This window comes from Tenrec ecaudatus, chromosome 6 (genome assembly GCF_050624435.1).
Source record: "Tenrec ecaudatus isolate mTenEca1 chromosome 6, mTenEca1.hap1, whole genome shotgun sequence".
Classification (NCBI taxonomy): Eukaryota; Metazoa; Chordata; class Mammalia; order Afrosoricida; family Tenrecidae; genus Tenrec; species Tenrec ecaudatus.
The window spans coordinates 108,143,699-108,166,046 of record NC_134535.1 but is presented as its reverse complement, the minus strand read 5'-3'; the positions used below and the strand labels follow the sequence as shown (position 1 = coordinate 108,166,046).

The window sequence follows — 22,348 nt, the reverse complement described above, 5'->3', positions numbered from 1 at the left end:
ATTATTCAAATTTATGCACTGAACACCAAAGTTATTGATGAAGAACTTGAAGAATTCTACCAACATCTTCAATTGGGAATTGATTAACATGCAATTAAGATGCACTCGTAATTATTAGCAGTTGGGATGCCAAAGTCAGAAACAAAGAGTAAGGAACGATAGTGGGAAAATATGGCCTGGGTGACAGAAATGAAGATGGAGATCCATAGCAAAATTTTTCAAAACCGGACCCGTAGCGCGTCAGAGCCGGTGCAGAAGGGCGGGGCGGGCAGCGCATGCGTTACTATGGAGCGGGATGGCACTTACGAGCCGGGTTTCGTGGGCATTCGGTTCTGTCAGGAATATAACAACATGCTGTATCCCAAGGAAGACAAAGAGAATCGCATCCTGCTTTACGCGTGCCGCAACTGTGACTACCAGCAAGAGGCCGACAACAGCTGCATCTACGTCAACAAGATCACGCACGAAGAGGATGAACTGACCCAGATCATCGCCGACGTGTCCCAGGACCCTACGCTGCCACGGACCGAGGACCACCCGTGCCAGAAGTGCGGCCACAAGGAGGCGGTGCATTTCCAGTCGCACAGCGCCTGGGCAGAGGACGCCATGCGACTCTACTACGTGTGCACAGCCCCACACTGCGGTCACCGCTGGACTGAGTGAGCCTTGCCACCTCCACTACCCCCTCCCCATGTGTTAGATAATAGAGCCGGTTTCTGTGGGAAAAAATTTTATTTTCAAAACCAACCAATGACTTATTCAGAGCAAATTCATTTTTAACAATACAAGCTGCAACTATACAAACGGACTTTTCCAGATGAAATACACAGAGATCAAATCGACTATATCTCTGGCAACAGGTGATAGAGAAGGTTGTTATCAGCAGCTAAAAGCAGGCCAGGGACTGGCTGTGGAACAGACCATCAATTGCCTTTATGTAAGTTTAGGTTAAAGCTGAAGAAAATTAAAATAAGCCCATAAGACTTAAAATACTTGAGTCTATCCCATTTGAATTTCAAGAACCTATTTGATGCATTAACTACTTATGAGAGAAGACCCGATGAGCTGTGGGAGGACATCAAGAATATCATCATGAAGGTTATTAAAAAGGTTATTCAAAAAGGGTATAAAAAGACAAGTAAGAAAGAAACAATCATACAGATTTCAGAAGAGGCTCTGAAACCGGCTCCTAACGTTAGACAAGCTAAGGCAAATGGAAAAATATATATAAAGTCAGAGAACTGAATAGAAATCTTCAAAGGGCAGCTTGAGAAGCCAAAGTAAAAATGTCATAATGAATAAGCAAAGATCTAGAGTTTAAAAAAGTGAATGAACAGTGTATCTTAAACTGAATGAACTTGGGAAAAATTTCAAGCCTCATATTGCAATCTTGAAAGGTTCTATGGACAAAATGTTGAAAATTGTAGGAAGCATCAAAATAGTTGGGAAGAATACACAGAGTCACTGAACCAAAAAGAACTAGTTGACATTCCATCATTTCAAGATATAGTATACAAGCAAGGACTGGTGGTATGGAAGGAAGAATTTCACACTACACTGAAAGCATTAGCCAAAAACAAGGGTCCAGGAGAACACGATGTACCAAATGAAATGTTTCAACAACTGAAGAGGCACTGGAAGTACAACTCAGTTGTCTATGCCAGGAAATTTGGAAGACATCTACTTGGACAACTAATTGGGAGAGATCCATATTTGTATGGATCTCCAAGAAAGGTACCCAGACAGAATGTTCATATTTTAGGACAAGATCATTAATATCACATGCAGCAAGTATAGGAAACAATGTGAGGATGGAGCAGGACCAGGCAGTGTTTTGTTCTGTTGTGCATACGGCTGCTAGGGGTCTGAACTGACTCAATGGCCCCTCACAACAAGAACAACAACAGCCCCAACTCTATGAGAGTGGTGAAAGAACGCCGGTGGCACATTGGTAACACATTGGGCTGCCCATCACAAGGTCAACAGTTGTAAAACACCAGCCACTAGTGGGAAACCCAAGGCTTTCTATTTCCATAATGAGTTAGTCTTTGGAGTGCACAGGGACAGTTCTACCCTGTCCTATCAGGTCACTATGAGGTGGAATTGTCTTGATGGTGCTGAGTTTGGCTTTGGTTGTTCTGGTTGTTGTGAGATATGGTAATAAATGCTGTTCTAATAGAAAAATACCTCAAATTCAAATATAATTTACAGAGATCCCTTACTAAGTCTTAAGGCGTACAAAGATAAGACAAAGATAATCCATCCAGATGCAGAACACCAGTATACCACTGATGAAACACATATCCATCCTCTAGTTCTTTAATATTTCCTCCCCTTACTGTTATGGTCCCAGTTTTACCTCACTTAGCTTGTTAGAGCTGTGAATATTCATTTGTATAATGAAGATTATTTAAAGCATGAAATCCAAGATAGATAAACCCATCAGAAATAGTAATGGGCGCAATGATTCCCTGGGGGTACAGGAGGAGAGTGGGGGCAAAGAGGGAAGTGATAGCAATGATGACTGCATAACCCAACTCGAGGGGAACAAATAACAGAATTGTAGGGGAACAGATACAGTGGCTGGTGTAAGATATGGCAAAATAATTATAATAATAACTATGTATAATATAGGAATAAGGGTTCCTGGAGGGTAGGGTTGGGAGGGGAAGGGGATAAAGGGGAACTGATATTAAAGAGTTCAAGAAAGAAAATGTTTTGAAAATGACTGTGGCAGTAATCGTACAATTATGCTGTATCTAATTGAATTGTAGATTGTTACAATATCTGTAAGAGCTCCCAATAAAATGATTTTAAAAAAAAGACACCAGCATGAGGTCATAATGGTAACCAAAGGATTTATGGCCGCATTGATAATTGTAATCACTTTCCAGCTTTGGTGACTCTATAGTTCAGAGTAAAACTACTTCTGAGGGTTTCTGAGACTGTACATCTTTACAGAAGTAGAAATCCACATCTTCACACCCCAGGGCCACAGTGATTCTGAATTGCTCATCTCTCAGTTAGAAGCCCACCCAGTAACCCGGTATGTTGTTGTGTTTGAGTGTGGATTATTATCACTCCCTGAGCCAGTTCAATGGGGAGCAGGCTCCTTCCCAAGGAGAGGGCTTGTCTTTTATGGAAATTGGGGTACCAGAGCAGCAGGGTCCTAAGTCATCCCTGACCAAGATGGTGACGGACTCCAGAAGCAATCCTGTGAGTTGTCTGATCTACAGTTGTGTGTATAGCCCTAGGCGAGCCTCTTTTCCACTTCTCTAGTCCTGCATGCAACCATGATATTTTGCTGTGCTAGCAAATGTGTTTGTGACCAATTCATTTTATTTTTTTTAACATTTTATTTGGGACTCATACAACTCATCACAATCCATATAGACATCAATTGTAAAAAGCACATCTGTATATTCTTTGCCCTCATCACTTTCAAAGCATTTGCTCTCCACTTAAGCCCTTTGCATCAAGTCCTCTTTTCCCCCTCCCTCCCCGCTACCCTCTCCCTTATGAGCCCTTGATAATTTATCAATTATTATTTTGTCATATCTTTCCCTATCCGGCGTCTCCCTTCACCCCCTTTTCTGTTGTCCATCCCCCAGGGAGGAGGTCACATGTAGATCCTTGTAATCGGTTCCCTCTTTCCAACCCACCCACACTCTACCCTCCCAGTATCGCCCTAGTGACCAATTTATTTTATAATAATTATCCACTTTCAAACACCCTCTGCCTGAGGACAAACTTCACACGACCATGTTCATGGTCAGAACTCACTCACTGCCTTTGAGGTGCTGCTGACTCACAGCGTGATAGGTTTGAGCGTGGCCAATGGCACTGAAGGAAAAAGACCTCGCAGCCTGCTTCCTTAAAAATTACAGTCAAGAAAAGCCTCTGAACACAGTTTAAGTGAGATGTCAAAGATTCCTCAGCTACTTAGAAGTACAGTGACTTTTTCAAGTTTCCTGTTTCCTGTGGAGTTTGAGTTGTATTACATCGAAGATGACTTCATTAAAAAATCATCCATCTCCCATAAATCCTGAAAGATTAGCTTATAAGGGCCATGAGCAAAACATCCAGTAAAGTCATATGTAATTGGCATTGGTTAAAGCTTAAACGAGATGGAAAATGGGCTGCCAAAAATTCAGAAGTAAATGACAGAAAAGTGGTTCAGCAAGGAATATTAAAACATCACAAGTAAGAGGGAACAAAGTGAAAACTAAGTGTGAAATTTGTATGACTTTGAAGTGGCCAAGATATTAATTCATTTTTAAAATCTTCTCATTATAAAAGAAGAATTTGGACTGCCAACTCATAAAACCGTGAAAAATTATTTCAACCAAAAGTCTGTTTGCAAACTACATTTTCACTTGAACATAGATCAGCAAGACCAGATGACAGGGATACAGGGATATTAATATAAATGGCAAATGAACTTTCTAAGCTTCTTACAATTATATTAGAAGTCTCATCTCATCACAAAATGCTCTTGCAAGAGCCTTCCTGCTGATACACATATTTTCTTTACAATCTCCCAAAGTAAGTATCTAGGCAGAGTTAGCTACTTAAGATCTTTTATTGATTTTTCTGAATAAAGAAAGACAACAGGTTTAAGAAACCCAGAGACCTCACTGTTCTATGTATTTGGAAACAAAGGTAAATATTTCATTTATCCATAAAATGACCTCTGTCTGTATATTTAATCTTCGCCCATGCTACCATGTCACCTGACTTTTGATTGAACTGACAAACCTGATTCATCAATTTAATCAAAAGAACCAAGTATTTTTTTAATGTGGACCTATATCATGTAAATTGGCAAATATTTAGTACATATATTCTCACCACACTTTTAAAAAGGAGAGAGAAATAAAGTAGACAAGTTGAAAACCTCTTCTCTCAAATATAATGGTATATAAAGATGTACTTCCTTGCTTCATCATCTCTTCTGTTTATATTTGTAAGGTAAATTTGGAGAGCACAGAGGTAAGGCAAACAAAAAGTTGATTTTGCTTCCTTTGGCGGTGCTGTGTTTCCAAAGAAATGAACTGGTTTCCCTGGGCTGGACACCATCCAGTTGCTCCTTCGGTTTCCAGTGCAAAAAGGTTTCAATCATATCGCACAAAAAGCAACAGGCATCTCACCCAGAGATCCAGAGATCGATCCCACTGTGGGTGAATCAAGCTGAAGAGGCTGTGGGGAAGTTAGCTTCCACTCAGTGGGTTTTCCCCCCGGGACTCTCCTTGGCGAATGAACAAGTCACGTCAGCTAAGCACAAGGAAGGCATGTCAAAGGAAATTCTGTCTCTATTAGGACCTGGACGCGCTGCAAACCAGACAATGCTACTTAGTGTAAAGCATACCTCTGTCATTTACCTGCTGTGACTGGAGCATACAATCGAATCGCTCAAAATCAGCGGTTCTCAACCTGTGGGTCGCGACCCCTTTGGGGTTGAATGACCCTTTCACAAGGGTCGCCCAATTCATAACAGTAGAAAAATGACAGTTATGAAGTAGCAACAAAAATAATTTTATGGTTGGGAGTCACCACATTATGAGGAAGTATATTAAAGGGTCATGGCATTGGGAAAGTTGGAAGGTTGAAGACCACTGCTCTAAATCTTAATTTTCTCACCTGTAAAACTTGCAAAACAATACCTGCCTTACCTACTTTGTAGGGCTTGGGGGCAAATCGAAGAAGATATTGGTTATATTAATCTGCAATGATGAAACGAGCAAATACAGGACCTGGCTGTGAGCTTTCTTTCCCCATACATAAGCGATACTTCCTTATGTGATCCACTCCAGGCTTCTTTTTCCTCTCAAGAAAGTATAGCTCGGTGACTCTTGGTCACTTTTGCTTGACTCCCCTGTGTGAAAACTGTGGTCTGCTAATAGCCCTTTTGGGTGTGTGCATATTGTGTCACAACTCTTTCCAGTTTCAGAACCATCCGGGAGTCGAATGGTCTGGTGTGGTAAGATGATGTCTTATTTTTAAATGAACTGATCTCTTCTCTCAGTCTCACGACCTGGTCATGCTTGACTGTAGAAACTGTGCACCCAAGTGTCTTTGATGAAAGAATTGCTTTATTCAAAAAAATAGAGTATAGCTGAAGTAAATAGTACTCATAATAATAAAGGGTACATGAGACGTCTGTTGATTCATTTGAACATGTCAATAATTTGCAAATTTTGAACTTTTGTTTCATGAAAACACAGTCCTTTTCAACCCACCAGTGAGTCCAGGTTTGATTATAGAAAGTTCTTGCATTCACGTATGGAAAGACATTATCCTTACAGATCAGAGACACGCACCCTCTGTTGTGGCATTACAAAAAAAACAACCTTCAAGTCATCTGAACACAGTACGGCTGGAGGCTAAAGTAGAACAACACCGTGTGGTTTCTGAGACTCTGATCTTTCCAGAAGCAGATTGCCCCATCTTTGTGGAAGCATAATGGCTGGTGATTCAGACCACAAACCTTTCTATTAAGGGTCAAACATTTCACTGTTTAACCATTGGACAACCAAACTTCTTGGTTGTGACATGCTCGCTCACTGCCATTGAGTTGATTCTGACTCACAACAACTCTAAACAGGATAGAATTTCCCCTCTGAGTTTCCAAGACTGTGACTCTTTATAGGAGTAGGAAGCCTCATCTTTCTCTCTAGGAGCAGTTGGTGGATTTTGAACTGCTGACTTTGCATTAGCAGTCCAATGCATAACCACTATGCCACCATGGCTCCTCTGTTGAAGCATTCAGAGGTGGTATTTATAGTATAATTTTCAACTCAATGAGTTAAAAGCAGCAGAGACCACAGTGATAATAACAGAGTCAGCATCCCAATAGGCAGTGAGGACTGGCTCCAAAGGCAGCCCTTGTTTACCCAAACATTAAGAATCTCACAGGTCACATTACTGGTTGAATAAATGATGATGTGTTAGAAAAAGCAAGCTTGGGTACGTCACACTGTGGTGGGTACCATTGAACCCTCAAAAAGGGCATCAGTCATGAGAAGGGGACAAGTGATAGATATTGACCCATGGCTTTCCATATCATTTCCCCAACACTTTACCTCCCAATAATTCCACAAAATAATTACTTTAAATCTTGACTTGAATTGAGTGCTTGCCTATTGCATTTTGTTGTTGTACTTTTTCAAGTCTAGTCCAAATAAGCGCGCACACACACACACACAATGTGAGAACAACTTTCACTAGGATCTATCCCATGGCTTGAGCACATGGTTCATTACAGAGCTGCTAGCAGTGACATGTTGGCAGTCTCACTGAATGGAATAACACATAGGGAGCAAGAATAATAGTTCCCTGGTCTCTCAGTCTATTAATAGTGGAACCATTAATATTTTAAAATAGCTGGTAATAAGAATATTTAAGGGGGGAAGGTTTTGCTTAATAAATGAACTACTTTATCTAAAGGGGGTGTTATAACTTAAGGAGAATTCTTAAGAAAATAGAGCACCATTTTACTGGGTAGACACATGTTTATTATTTGTTATTGTTGTTTGTTTGCTATGTTATTCTTCCTTTCTATAAAAGATGTTTAGTCATTTCCCTTTAGCCTCAATGTCCAAGAAATACATGGAAACTTATGACCTAGGAATATATTTATATAACATCACAAACATTCTCCATGGCAACGAGCCTTGTCAAGCTGTCAGACTTCTGAGCAGTTCCCAAACAAATATAATTCTAATATAGAAATGAATAAGAATCCTGCTGTTCTATCATGATATCTAATATTGAACCAGCAATAACAGAGGACTGCACTTCAAAAAATAAATAAAAAGGAGATTATTTACCTTAAAGATGCACAGCAGCTAAATGTTGCCTCCTTGGGAGATGACACTTTGTGTCGTCTAAACTCCACTTATGTGGAAAGTACTTTATTTTCAGAAGCTTACAAGGGGTACCCAAAAATCCAGAATTTTTTCCCACAGCTATGTATTTAAAAAAAAAACTTTTTTCTGTTTTTGAAAAACAAGCTTATCCTTTAAAGAAATCTCTATGACACTTAATACATTTATCAAACCTGCAATTCCATTCTTGGAAACATTTTTTCAAACTCATCTCTTTGGATGGCTGACAGCACCTCTGAGTTAGTTTATTGCGCCCACCTGGCCAATAAACACATGAGGGGTTAATTGAAGGGCAGAACGATAAATAACTCGGTGAGCCTCGCCTTTCTAGGTCTCGGGTCTCTAGCTTTCTGATGGTTGGACCAGGGGGCAGCTTCCTTAGCCAGTTCCCTGCTTCAGCTGGCAAGGCTCACTTCCTGCAAGACATCCTCAAGCAGAAGCCATACAGACCTACCCTGATGCAGCCCTGGGTGCTGGAGCAGCTGTGTGGAGACCCCTGCCAGCGCTGAGATGCTTGCATGTTCACTGATTCAGCTTTCCTCCTGCAGTCAGCGTCACAGTGTGTGTTTTGTGAGACAGAGGAGGACTTTGTGGGTTGGTGTTGGACATATGGGTTAATGTTGGACTTGTGGGCTTGGGCAGCACTGGGTTAGAATGTTTTCTTGATGTACACTTAACCTTTATGTAAAACTCTTATACACGAGTTTCTGTGGATTTGTTTCTCTAAAGTACCCAGACTAACACAACCTTCCTCAGTTTCATCTTCACCTCTTCTATCCCTTCAAATTACTGTCCTCTCATGTCCCTCTCCATTTGCAGAAACAAAAAGAAGTCACACGGAACAAGGTCAGGTGATTAAGGTGTGTAGAGCAAGAGAAGCATGCTGTTTTGTTTTGTTTTTGTTTTTTTTGCCTAAAACTGGCACACTGAGAAAGATGTGTGAGCAGGTGCATCATAGTGTCAAAACCAGTCGGTCCCCTGTCTGCCATAAGTCAGATCTTTTATGCACACACGTTGACACAATCTTTTTCAGAACCTCAAAGTAGAAAGCTTGATTGACACTCTGACTTGGTGTAATGAACTCCAAATGCACTATGAGCTGATATTTCTGTCCATTCAGGTAGCTGATGGATGTCCAGAACAAGGTTTGCCATCAATTGACATTTCACCTTTTTTGAAACAAGGAAACCACTTATGCACTTGAGTTTTTTTTTTCTCCCATAGCACTGTCCTTGTAAGCTGTGTTCAACATTACAACAGTTTCTGAGGCTTTTTTCCTAAGTAGGAAACAAAATTTCACAGCCACACACTGTCCTCTTAAATCAGCAATCACAAAAACCTTGGTTCAGTTCTAGTAAAACTGCTTTTATGGAAAAAAAAAAATTCACTGTAACCAGGAAGAACCTTCCCCGGTAACGCCACTGAGTGCACTAACTTAGAGTGAGTTGCTAGATGCTTGGCTAGCAGGAAAAATGTGTGCTCGAAAGCTCTGCCTTGCAGAGCTTGTTCTGTTTAGTTTTGTTTTGTTGAGGGGTGCCCCGTCATAGACTATTGTCTTAAAGTTCAAGCCCTCATGTTTGGGACACAGTTAAAATTCAGTAGGAGTTGTAGTGTCTCAATAGGCAAGGTAAACAGTATCATTTTCTCTGAAAGTATTTAATGACTCAGAATTCAGGTGATAAAAAAGTCAAAATTGGATTTTCCATTCAACTCTCTAGTTCCATTTAGCCCAGAAAATCATAAAATAAAATAAATATTTAGTGTAGAAGTGAAGTCTAGTTCTTTGAACAAGAGACAGGTGAATATATACAATACAAGACAAATAGGTAGATGATAAAATATGCTTAGATGGACAGATGGATGATGATGATAGATAAATAGGAAGTTTAGGTGAAAGACGGATAATAGCATTGCTATATATGTGTGATTAAGTCTGTCCATAATTTGTGGTGTAGTGGTTATGTATTGGGTTGCTAAACACAAAGTCAGCAGTTCAAAACTATGAGTGACTCTGTAGAATAAAAATAAGACTTTCTATTCCCATGAATAGTTATTGTCTCAGAAACCCACGGGGACCATTCTGCGTGGTCCATATGAGTCAGAATTGACCAATAGGTAGGGTGTTTGGATTGGGTTTGGTCTTTAAGTCCAGGGAACACAGCGCACTTTTGTTGCTTATTATGGAGGTTTTGCAGTTGAAAAAACTGAGCACAAAGAAATAGTCATTCACTCAGTATTGTTTATTGTTATTATTTTGGTAAAAGTTAAAAAGTGTATACATCATTTGCCCTAAAAACTTTTGATCTAGATCTCAGATGGCCGGATTCTTCACTAATTCTTCTTGATATCGTCACTGTTTTGATTAGTTATCATAACATAACAAATAGCCCTAAAATTAGTGGCTTAGAAAAATATATTGTTGTATGTTATGACTCGGAGTTGGCTTGACTCAACAAAGCCCAGTCTTGTGATCACTCAGTCATTTGAGGCATCAGTTAAGGCTGAAATCCTGGAAAATTGGCTTCTTTCTTTAATTCTCCATCAGTTTCTCCTCTTCATGTGATCTTTCCTAGAGTATGAACAGAATTTGTAGATGTGGCTTAGGTCACCCAGAGAACTATGGCCAATATCCAGAGTCTAGTTGGCAGGGCTGTAGTCCATATGACCTCAGAAAAATTATTGCTCTTGGTTTTGATTTGCTTAGTATCTATTATTTTTCCCATTTTCAATGAAAGGTCTATTTTTGGTCTATTTCATAAGTGTACTTTGGAAACAGATCATTTGTCAACCTGTGAAATCTAGAATACAAATTAAGTGTGAGTCAGTTTATTGGGTCGACCTGGCCAATAAACACATGTAGGATTAATTGAAGGGCAGAGGGATAAATGGCTCGGTGAGCCTCACCTTTCTAGGTCTCAGGTCTGTTGCTTTGTGGTGGTCGCACCAGAGTGTAACTGCCTTAGCAGTTTCCTGCTTCAGCTTGCAAGGCTGACTTCCTGCAAGACATCCCCCAAGGATAAGGCACATGGACCTACCCCGAAGCAGCCCTGGGTGCTGGAGTAGCCGTGTGGAGAACCCTGCTAGCGCTGAGATGCTTACATGCTCACTGGTTTGGCTTTCTTCCTGCAATCAGCATCATTGCCTCTGTTTTGTGAAATGGAGGATGACTTTGTGGATTGGTGTTGGATATATGGGTTAATGTTGGACTTGTGGGCTTGGGCAGCTCTGGGTTGGGATGTTTTCTTGATGCGCACTTAACTTTATATAAAACTCTCTCTTATATATGAGTTTCTGTGGCGTTGTTTCTCTAAAGTACCCAGACTAATACGAAGTATAATTTGGACTTGGTTTTCATTAAAGATTTGGGGGATAATATGATGGAGTGAATGTGTTTGACATGTAACGGGACATAAATTTGGGGCACAATGGAGAGAATGTCATCAATTAAATTGTGTCCCACAAAATATGTATCAACTTGGCTAAGCCATGATACTCAGCATTATGTAATACCTTACATTTTTGTGTTCTGATGTAATTATCCTATGTTGTAAAGTCCAACCTCTATGATGTTAATGAGGCAGGATACAATCTACATGTTTATATTTCTTTATATTTTGAGTCAATATACAAGGGATTAAACAAGGACGCAGAGATTGGACTTCTGAACATCAAGAAAGAATCACCTAGAACAGACAATGCCCTTTGGGAACACGTTCCTGCTCTAAGAAACTCCAAGACCCAGGGGAAGATTGAAGACAAGGGCTGTTTTTCAACAGAGTCAATAAAGAGAGAACACCTTCCACCAGAGGTGGGGTTCTGAATTCAGACTTCTAGCTTAACCTGTGAGAGCATAAACTTCTTTTTGTAATCACCATCCACTTTGGATATTTCTGTTTTAGGAGCACAAGATAAGTAAGACTATCACTATGAGGAAAGTGCTATTACTAGCTCCAGTTTTTGTTTTAATCATTTTATTGGGGGCTCATACAATTCTTATCAAAATCCATACATCCGTCCATTGTGTCAAGCACATATGTACATTTGTTGCCATCATCATTCTCAAAACATTTGCCTTCTACTTGAACCCTTAATATTGGCTGCTCACTTTCCCCCTCCCTCCCTACTCCCCCCTACCTCATAAATCCTTCATAATTCATAAATAATTATTATTTTGTTATATGTTACACTGTCCGACATCTCCCCCGCCCTCTTCTCTGCTGTCCATCCCCCAGGGAGGAGGCTATATGTAGATTCTTGTAATCAGTTCCCCATTTCTACTCCACATTCCCTCTACCCTCCAGGCATCGCCAGTCTCACCACTGGTCCTGAAGGAGTCATCTTTCCTAGATTCCCTGTGTTTCCAGTTGCTATCTGTACCAATGTGCATCCTCTGGTCTAGCCAGATTTGTAAGGTAGAATTGGGATCATGAGAGTGGGAAGGAGGAAGCATTTAAGAACTAGAGGAAAGTTATTTGTTTCATTGTTGCTACCCTGCACCCTGACTGGCTCATCCCCTCCCCACAACTCTTCAGTAAGGGGGTGTCTAGTTGCCCACCGATGGGCTTTGAGTCTCCACTCCACTCTGCCCTCACCCACATTTACAATGATATGATTTTTTTGTTCCTTGATGCTTGATACCTGATCCCTTCAACAGCTTGTGGTCACACAGGCTGGTGTGTTTCTTCCATGTGGGCTTTGTTGCTTCTGAGCTAGATGGCCACCTGTTTATCTTTGAGCCTTTAAGACCCAGACACTATATCTTTTGATAGCCGGGAACCATCAGCTTTCTTCACCATATTGCTTATGCACATGTTTGTCTTCAGTGATCGTATCAGGAAGGTGGGCACCCAATTATATGATTTTTAGTTCTTTGATGTCTGATAATGGTCCCTTCTACACCTCATGGTCAGACAGGTTGGTGTGCTTCTTCCATGTGGTCTTTGATGCTTCTCAGCTAAATGGCTGCTTGTTTATCTTCAAGCCTTCAAGACCCCAGATGCTATATCTTTTGATAGCCAGCAGCTCCAGTTTTTAAATGAGAAAAATAAGACTCAGAGAGGTTAAACTCTACACGATATCACAGAGCTTGTAAGTGGAGAAGCCCATGTTCTGAAACACAATGCTATAATTGAGTCATTGAATCCTGGCACCTGAAAGTCTGAGAAGATCTTAATTTAGACTAAACAATTTCAAGGACTTGGATGCTTTTGAAAGTGCAATATACAAGGGGCTTCGAAGAGTTCATGAAAAATTACATTCTCTTCATTCTACATTTCCTCAACCCTTCGACATCTTCTCATCCACTCTTGACTCGTTCGTGCGAGAGTTTGTAAATCTTCCAGTATTAACTCTAAGAGAATTGCTTTAGCAAAAGGATAAGGTGACCATCCTAACCTGATTGTATAGCCATATGACCACACATACACATTTAAAAAGACATTTTGTTTTTAATGAACTCTGACAAGATAAATGATATGGAGGACTATTAGCATAAATTATGTTTTAGGAAAAGGAAAGAATAAGATATTCATTTAAAATGGTTCTGCTCAGAGAAGCCAGCACTAAAAGCAAGTGAACAAACTAGTAGCAACAAATAGCTAATAATTAATTGCTGAAGAAACTGGACATATGGCACAGGTTAAAATTATTCTGAAAGCCATGATTCTGAGATCAGACCCCAGGAAAATGATTAATCTGTTACGTCGTATCTGTTTTAGTTAAAGTCATTGCCAAGAAATGGAGAATGTTTAGAGAAGTATCATGTGCTACAAACTTTAGTGAACTAAATAGTTTTGAAACTATTTTTAATACAATGTTTGTGTTGGGGGTACACGATAAGGTCCTTGAGACACTTGAAGTATATATAAAAGCTTTTCTAGAAATAAGGCAACTATTCATGGAAATAATTCTTCTCCTGAGAGTGAAATAAATCAACTAATTCCTATTTAAAGTGTGTGAATAACAAGCCCCCCCAACTATTTTTCCAAATTACTTATTATGACTTTGCATATTTTTCCACTAATTTTTACTGCAAAACAGAAAAATATGACATTGGCAAAAGTACAGAAATTTTCTTTGAAGCCATTGACTAGTTCGTCTCACTGGTCACATTCCCCCACCCCTACCCCTTCCTATCCTGTGGCTGAAGTTGGACAGTCACCAGGGGACTCTCCCTTGGGGATGGAAAGAAATCTCTCCCCACTTTGGTGTCTCCTGACCAAAGCACATTTAAGGCAATTAACAGTTCGGAAAAGATTGCACACAGGCCTAATAAGCACAGCCTTAAACCGTCTGCACAAAGCCAGGTGTACTCACTTCCAAGATTGGCCAATTGGCTTCGCAAACACACTTCAACTCTGCCCTCTGTCTGGCTTCCCAATTTTGCCAGGGCTCGATCCAGAGGCACTGGTGGGCTTCTAGCCACAGGTTAGCAATTGGAAACCACCAGCTTCTCCGAGGGAGAAAGAGGAGACTTTCTACTCCTATAAAGAGTTATAGTCTCTGAAACCCACAGAGGAGGTTCTACCCAGTGCTAGAGGATTGTTATGAGTCAGCATAGACTAGATGGCAGTGAGTGAGTGACTCAGTGAGTAAATGAGTATCATCACTTGGCTTATAGAATATCACGTATTATTTTATAATATTATTTTCTACTCCATCCTAACCTCTAGCAATCTGTGTTCTAAATTCATCTGTTGTTTGTAATTAAGTTCCAGTAAATGTATATGTCAAAAGTATCCATTAATAACAATGAAAGACAAAGTACATGGAAATATTAGCTTCTCCTGCAGTCCCCAATTAAATTTGGAACATTTTTCCTTGCAATATATTCTTCTATCACCAAGTCATGAGGCAAGACCAGAAAAGATTTATTAGGATGTATTAATGTGAGACCCAGGACAAATTGTCACTTTATTATCCTTTCTTAAGTGACACAGTCAGACACCTTTTCTCATGACAGCCCAAAGAAACGATACAAAATTTTCTCTAATCCATGTGCTTTAAATTAAGATAAATAAAATTCACCCAAATTCTAACGCTCAAACAGGATTTCATATATTGATCATGGAATTTTAGATCTGAGGATGACCTCAAAATATTAAATGTAAATCTTAAGGATTCTGCCTCCTAAATCCACCCTCTGCTGTCTCTCTCCACTGCGGCAGCCTCTATGGAAGGGGTACATTTTCCCAGGTGGGCTGCTGATTCCGATCCCACCTCCCTGATTCCAGACATCACCCCTCCTTTTTCCAAGCCTCTTCTCAGGATAAACTCCCTTAACCATAGCCTGTTGACATTATTCCTTGACTTAGAAATATCCAATTATTTGCCACCGTTTGCTGGATGAAGCCTAAATAAAACAGCATGGGCTTTCCAGCTTACACTAACACCCCTAACCGGTCCTCTCTGTTTCTTCCTTTTTAGCCCATGTTCAGAGGACCTGATGTTTCACTGCTGTCCATAAAGCATCGTGGCCTTTCATAAGGTACAACCTTTGCCCAAGCTATTCCTCTGTCTGCATGTTCTTGCTCTCCTTTCCACCCAGCGAACTGCTGCTCATCTTCAAATTAAATGTTACCGGCCTGTGGAGCCTTTCCCAACATTCAAAGGGTTACTTCTGTAGCTACTCATGGCTTTAATCCTCCTTTGTGCTTATGTCTACTGGTGAACAAGCCACGCTGTATTATAATTACGTTTACCTCTCCTTGCTGAGCTTTGACCATAGAGTATCATTCATCTCTATGGATCAGATCCTGGTACAGAGAAGGAGTGTCAGTAATTTGTTCATTCACTTATTCATTTATCTATTGAGTAACGTGGTGTTAGATGTTGGTTTAGTATTGAGAAAATTTTAGGCAAGATCCCTGCTATAATCTAATGAGGATATAGATACTAGACATTCACAAAATAAATGTGTAAACATTGCGTGTGATACGTGCTTTGATAGGAATGAAAGAAGCAAATGGAAGAGCAAATTTAAATGGATGGAAGAAGACAGAATAAACATTTCTGAGAATACGGAATTTAAGTTGGAATTTGAACCACGTTTAGAGGGTAGCACAGAAAATGTGAGTAAAAAGCACACAGGAGTTCAAAATCCCATTATTGTATAGTTGGTTCCAACTCATAACAACCCTGTAGGACAGAGGAGAACAAGCACTAGTGTCTTCCGGGCTGGAGTATATTTTATAGAAACCGACAGGCTTTCCCCCATGGAGTGCTGGTAGGTTTGAATCAGGAACCTTTTGGTTGGCTCCTGAACATTTACCCACTATGTCACCAGGGATCCTTGACTGTAGATTAGTAAAAACAAAATAAATGAACAAAGGGAGTAGAGTATGAAAAGGCAGCGAGAGCAAATTACAAAAGACCTTGATGAAGTTTTGTTTTTGCGGGGAGTGCATTGGGAAGCCATCGAAGGGTTTGTAAGTGTTGAAAGTAAGCTTCTGACACTGATAGCATACCTTGGGAGGCCTCCTTCTTCAAGAATCTTAGATGACTATTAAGTGATCTAAAACTAGGATGAAGGATCCAGAAGCAAGAAGAATTTACCCCCATTCTTGTAGAGTTATAGAACTTCACTAGTTACCAAGACTATGACTTTAATTGTTTGCAAAACTGTGAGATCACTCTCTCTAGGGCAGCGAACAACATGGAGGATATGGTCAAAGAAGTGTGCTCTAAATAAGTACGCTGAGTACTGTATTACACAAGCCACCAATATATTAGACACACCCCTTTATCATTATTGACCCATACCTCCAACTCACCACTTAGAACCAATCCATCACAAAATGCCACTTAACTTACTTTTCAAATCTGTCATTTCTCCCTTCAGCACCATTACACAGTCAAAGTTATGATCTTTTCTTGTTGGATCTCTACAATAACTTACCAATGGACGCCCCAGGTCAATTTGTAATTCCTGATGCATATTCGTGTTCTGCCATTAAAGAAAGCTTTAAAAATGCCAAAATGATAGTATCCCTACTCATACCAGTGCTTAAGGTAAACATGATAAAGTATACCCTGCACTGTTACCTTGGATGCCCATACTGATTGGGATTCTGTCTGGTCTTATTCCTGCCTACCTCTCCAGCTTCACCTTATGTTATATTCCCCCAACTCATACAAAATAAGTCTCTGACACTCAAAGGGGCAGTTATCTCTCTATAAGTCATAATTGAATCGATGGCAGTGAGTTTGGTTGTTTGGTTAATATTTGTGTTTGCTCCATTTGCTGTCTTCCAGTTTATGATTGTCATGTTCTAGTTTTCCACAAAGCTTTATACACACACACACACACACGCACACACACATAGGGTACCATCTACTTGAGAAGACTGCCTTCCTTTCTTTGCATTGCTAACATATATACGTTCTTCATGTATCAGTTCAACAATAGCTATGAAAAATATGTTCCCTCATCTTGTTAATTACTGTAAAGTCCCCTATGATATATTGTTACAGAATTGTGTACCCATCTTTTGTATTTCTCACAATAGGGGATAGTTCACATTTTATTGATGTTTCTCTCTACTCTAAACTCCAAAGAGCAGCTATCTCATTTGCCTTGATTCTTCATTGCATCTTGGATGCTTGGCATACAGTAGCTAATCAAAAATATTCATTATTTAATGAGTGAGCAAATTCTCTTGGGTTAAACCCATTGCCTAGAGAAGCTGAAATGACTGTTCTGTCTATTCAATCTCTAACTCTGTTTTTGGGGGGGGACCGGGAATTTGTTCAGTTTCTAAGATTTCCCAATAAGTGTGAATGGAATGACAATTCCTTTCTCCCTTGTTTTCCCCTTTGAGCCCATTACTGATTTCTCTTGGTTTCCTCTCCTGAGCATCAGTTGATTGCTCCGCCATTGTTGAATTTAAACAACCCAACTTCCTATGACAAGTTCAGGTCTGTTCTCCCCATATCCACTTTTGATCCTGTTGTTATTGGTTCTCTATTAAGTATGTTCATCATTCTTCTCTCAGTTTGTCATATTGTTGCCTGACACTATGGTGATGGAAGAAACTAGGTCACTGCTGTTTCAAACACCGACAGAGTCCACAATGGTAGACAGGCTTCGGTGGTGTGTTTACACTAGGACAAACCAGGAAGGAAAATCTGGTGGGCTACTTCAAAAATAGCCAGTGAAAACTTTGTGGATAACAACAGAATACTATCTCGTGCTAGATGAGTTCTCAAGATTGGAAGCATTATAGAATATATAGAGAAATAGTGAATTAAACTTTGCTCAGGACTGGGCAAACTTTCATTCTGTTGTATGTAAGTTCGCTAAGAGTCAGGGTCAACTCAATGGCAACTAACAAAGACAAGAATAAGAATATAGGCAATGTTATCTTTCTGAAAAGTAAGACTAACTGGTTTCCCAGTTTGCACTTAAGTGAAAGTCCAAACAAATTCAAAATTTTTCCATAAATTGGTCATACCTCTTATCTCTCCACTTTTACAGACCCTCAACTCTACTTGCTCTGAGTGGCGTTTATAAAGATGGGCATGGCAACAGGACTAGAGAAAGTTTTATTAACAACCTGCAATATGCATACAACACAATCTTGCTTAATTAATGTGAAGAAAGGCTTCAAGCACTTACTCCTGAAGATCAAATACAGTACCCCGTACCATGAATTACCCTGAACATAAAGAAAACAAAATTCCTCTGAGCGCTGCTTTTGCTGCGTCCCAAAGATTTGGGTATTCTGTGTTTTCATTGTCTTTAATTCAAGGGCTGTATTTATTGACTTTGAAAATATTCTTCTTTATGTATTACATGTTAAGTAGGATGATATTGTTCCCATCTATTTGATTTTCCCCATGACCTTCCTGCTGTTGGTGTCTAATTTTATAGTATTGTGATAAAAGAAGATGCTTATGGTTTTTGCTTTGTTTTTGATGTTTTGAAATACACTGATGCTTGCCTAGATCCTGAAGTGTGGCCTGTTTTGCAGAATGTGCCCTGCGTCGTGGAAAAGAATGCAGCGGTGGGGTGGTGAAAGGGAGGAAGGCCCTCAGCAGACGGTGGACACGGTGCCGGCAGTGATGGGCTCAGGCCCAGGAACAACTGTGAGGAGGGCAAAGGGTCAGACTGTGTGTCCTTCTGTTGTGCGTAGATCAGGTCACTATGGGTTGAAACTAACTTGATGACACCTAACAACAACAACAACAACAAACCGCTTGATGGGAACATTGCTTACAGAAATTCAAAAGGGCTGCCCTGCGCCAGGATAGTTGAAGTTTTATCACTCTGTATGTCAACTAGTTCCCTGTTCTTGTTCACTCCCTGCTTTTAAATTCTCTTTCGTTTGCTTCTTTGTCCTTTTCTCTGAAGCTCTGGGTTCCAGGATTGTCATCTCTTTCTGTTTCACCTAGTTTCTCAGTTGCTTCGGTAGAAGGTCTAGGTAATATTTCTGCTTAGTCTGCTGTCTTGGTTTGACCTCCTGGCACGTGTGTCTCTTATTTTATTATGTGTCCTTTATTGTCATTGCCTGTTTCTCAAATTGTCTCAGGGGCAGTATTTTATATTTAATGATGAAAAACAAGTTCAATATCTAAGTCATGCTGTCATGAATGGTATTTATTTATATTTTCTGGTATAATTCTTATCAGCCATAAGAACTGGAGAAGTGAATGAGCTTCGCATGCATTAGAATCTGTATGAGGGGCTTAAAAAGGTCATGGAAAGCTGTGAGGAAAAAATAATGTAAAATATCCATGATCTTTTTGAAACCCCCTTGAATTACCCTGTCATCAAGTGTTCTTGGTTTGGTGGATAAAATAGAGCCAGCGATTTCTTGATGCCATACACCACCTCTATCTCAAAAACAGGCTATCCTTTGAAGGGAATTTCTTACAGATTACACAGGGAGTGAAGCAGCTCTCTAAATGTACCCTTTAACTTGCATAGGCGTCAGAGTCAGTGGCAAATTATGCATACACTTTTCCCTTTTACAACGATTAATGGTGAGTAGAATCCCGAAGCTGGAAAAAATAATTGCACACATATAAGATGAACTTCATGTTCCCAGTGGATTTCTCTTCCTACTTTTCCTATAATGAATTATTTCAAATTTAGGTAGTAAGCATATGTATGTGTATATTTACTTATATCTGTGATTAAACTATTACTGTTGGCCTATGACTGGGTATGTTGCGGAAGAACAGAATGAGACTTCAGTATTTGGAGGTTGTTTGGTTGTTGGTTTGCTTTAGGTTGCTATTGCTTATGTGAAACTGAATTTGTCACAACAGAGGCTCCCATATAAGAGCTGCCTTTCTCTCATCAGTTATTTACCTAAGGATTGAATATCAGTCCTTTCTGATAGGACTCCATTCTAAGAAATGTTGAATCAGCAGAGCCTAAGGAGGTCTGAAATGAACTGAGTATATTCTCATTGGATAGATGCTTAGTGTGAATCCAACTGTTAGGTAGCAGAAGGCTAGAGGGGGTTGCCGCTCCAATGCCTACACAAGGCCTTCTAGAGGAGGTTGGAAGAAAATCAGGCGAGCTTTAGCCACCGATAGAGACTTTTTAACTGGGCGTGCTCCAAATGAAGCCCACCCTTCCCTAAGCCAGGGGGCAGTACAACTGGTTGGCTCAAAGTAGGCCCAGGTGGGCATAACTCAGCCAATAGGGTCAACCAGTACCTTTGACCACGCCTCTCCAGCCAGAGGTTAATACCTTGTTGGCAAGACAACTGGTGCCTTCAGCCCCTCTGCCTTTTCCCCTTGACCCTGCTCCTGCGGTCTCTCTTACTTCAGGTCACCACGTGTGGGTGAGCAGTCCCTGAGATTCCCTGTGTTCAGTGGTGAGCCCAGCGCAGCTTATGTACGGGTTGGCCCACTTCCCCAAAATAGCACGTACTCTATTGAAACTGTAAAACCTGAAACCTCTTCCATCCTTTATGAAAACCCATTTGGATCACAAACCAGGCTTCGGCGTGAATTCTTTCTCGTGCAAAGCCAAGAACGGAGGCATTTCTCACCCGAAAAATCTAACACAATAAATATCTCTGGTATAGAATATATCTAAATGAATTTTTGAATTTCAATTCTGTGAGTAGTGTTCCTTATATCTGTTTCTATACTTTGGTATATAATGGATATCAAATAACCATGCTGTTGGAACCCACTGAACGCCTCCATTTCACTCACAGGATTTAAACCTCCATTTAGCGGTAGACACAATTCACTAAGATTAGTAGAGTCTTGTTCAAATAAGGAAAATCACTTTAATATCTTTGCTTCTAATTAGTTAGAAAATTAAAACTGATAAAGCAAATTTGAATGGTGGCCATTATAGTGATTCTGGTGGTCAATAGACACTGTTTTTTCTTACTCTTAGTCCATCCTTTGTAGGAATTCACTTAATCCTTTCAGATGGATAGAATGATCATTCCCATTTTCTAGAGGAGTATATTGAGTCATAGAAAGCTTAAGTTTTTCAAAGTCACATAGGTAGTGAGTGGTATAAACAATGAATCATACGTGTCTGGCAGGTCTTAGTCTCTTTAGCATTGCCCTCTATTCAAATGGTCTTCACTCCCATCCAGGTGATTCTGATTCATGGCAGCTCCACACGTAGAGTTGAGTTGCTTCATTGGGGTTTTATGGCTAGCGTTTCAGAAGCCATTTACCTTCTGAGGAGGTTTGGGTGTGTTTGAACTACAACCTCTCAGCTAGTAGGCGAGTTGTGAACCATTTGGATCATTCAAGCATATTGGAAAAAATGCCTAGAAATCTATTTCTGAACAATCAGCCATTTATGGTCCTATGGAACAGAGTTCTCCTCTGACATGCATGCCAGGGAGGGAGGGTACTCACTGTACATTATAATGGATCAGTAGAGACTTGTTTTCTACTCAGGCAGTCCCTGGGCTGCCTAGGCTGTGAATAAGTTATTCCGGAGTCTTTAAGAATTTGTCAGGCCTTTGAATTGGTTCTGTCTGGTTTAGTCATGGCTGAGGACACGTCAGTCGTGTTCTTTATGTCTGTTTATGTCTAAGTACAGTGAGTTGGAAAGGTAGCTGGAATGGACAAAAACACAGGTTGAAGCCTTCCTGGAAACCATCTACCTCTTAAAGTAGAACGGGGACTTACAGGTTGCATAGCAACCAAATCTCGTGTTTTCGGAATTTTGGAATTTGAGCATAGACAGAAGTAGCAATTCCCTCCTCAAAGATGGTAGCACCCGTTTCAAACACGACGGTGCCTCGCTTGACGGCAGCATCTGACTGCACAGCTTTACCTGTTGGTCACTTTCCTATCGTCTGTCAGTAATTCCGTGGCATGGGTCAGACTCCAGAAAGAGCCAGCTATACCTCTTATGAGCATTCCTTGCTGGACTTTGACCTGTACATTTTCTTTTTCCAGTAACTGTGCAAAATCTGGCAAAGTTTGGGTCTTTTCCTCCTTTGCTTTGTCAACCGTGACAGAGTCAATTT

The 22,348-nt window shown here is 40.3% G+C and overlaps 1 pseudogene; it reads left to right on the top strand.

Annotated features, from left to right (window-relative positions):
* The first annotated feature begins 263 nt into the window (after positions 1-263).
* Positions 264-729, top strand: LOC142451139 (DNA-directed RNA polymerase II subunit RPB9 pseudogene; annotated as a pseudogene).
* The last annotated feature ends 21,619 nt before the right edge of the window (positions 730-22,348 follow it).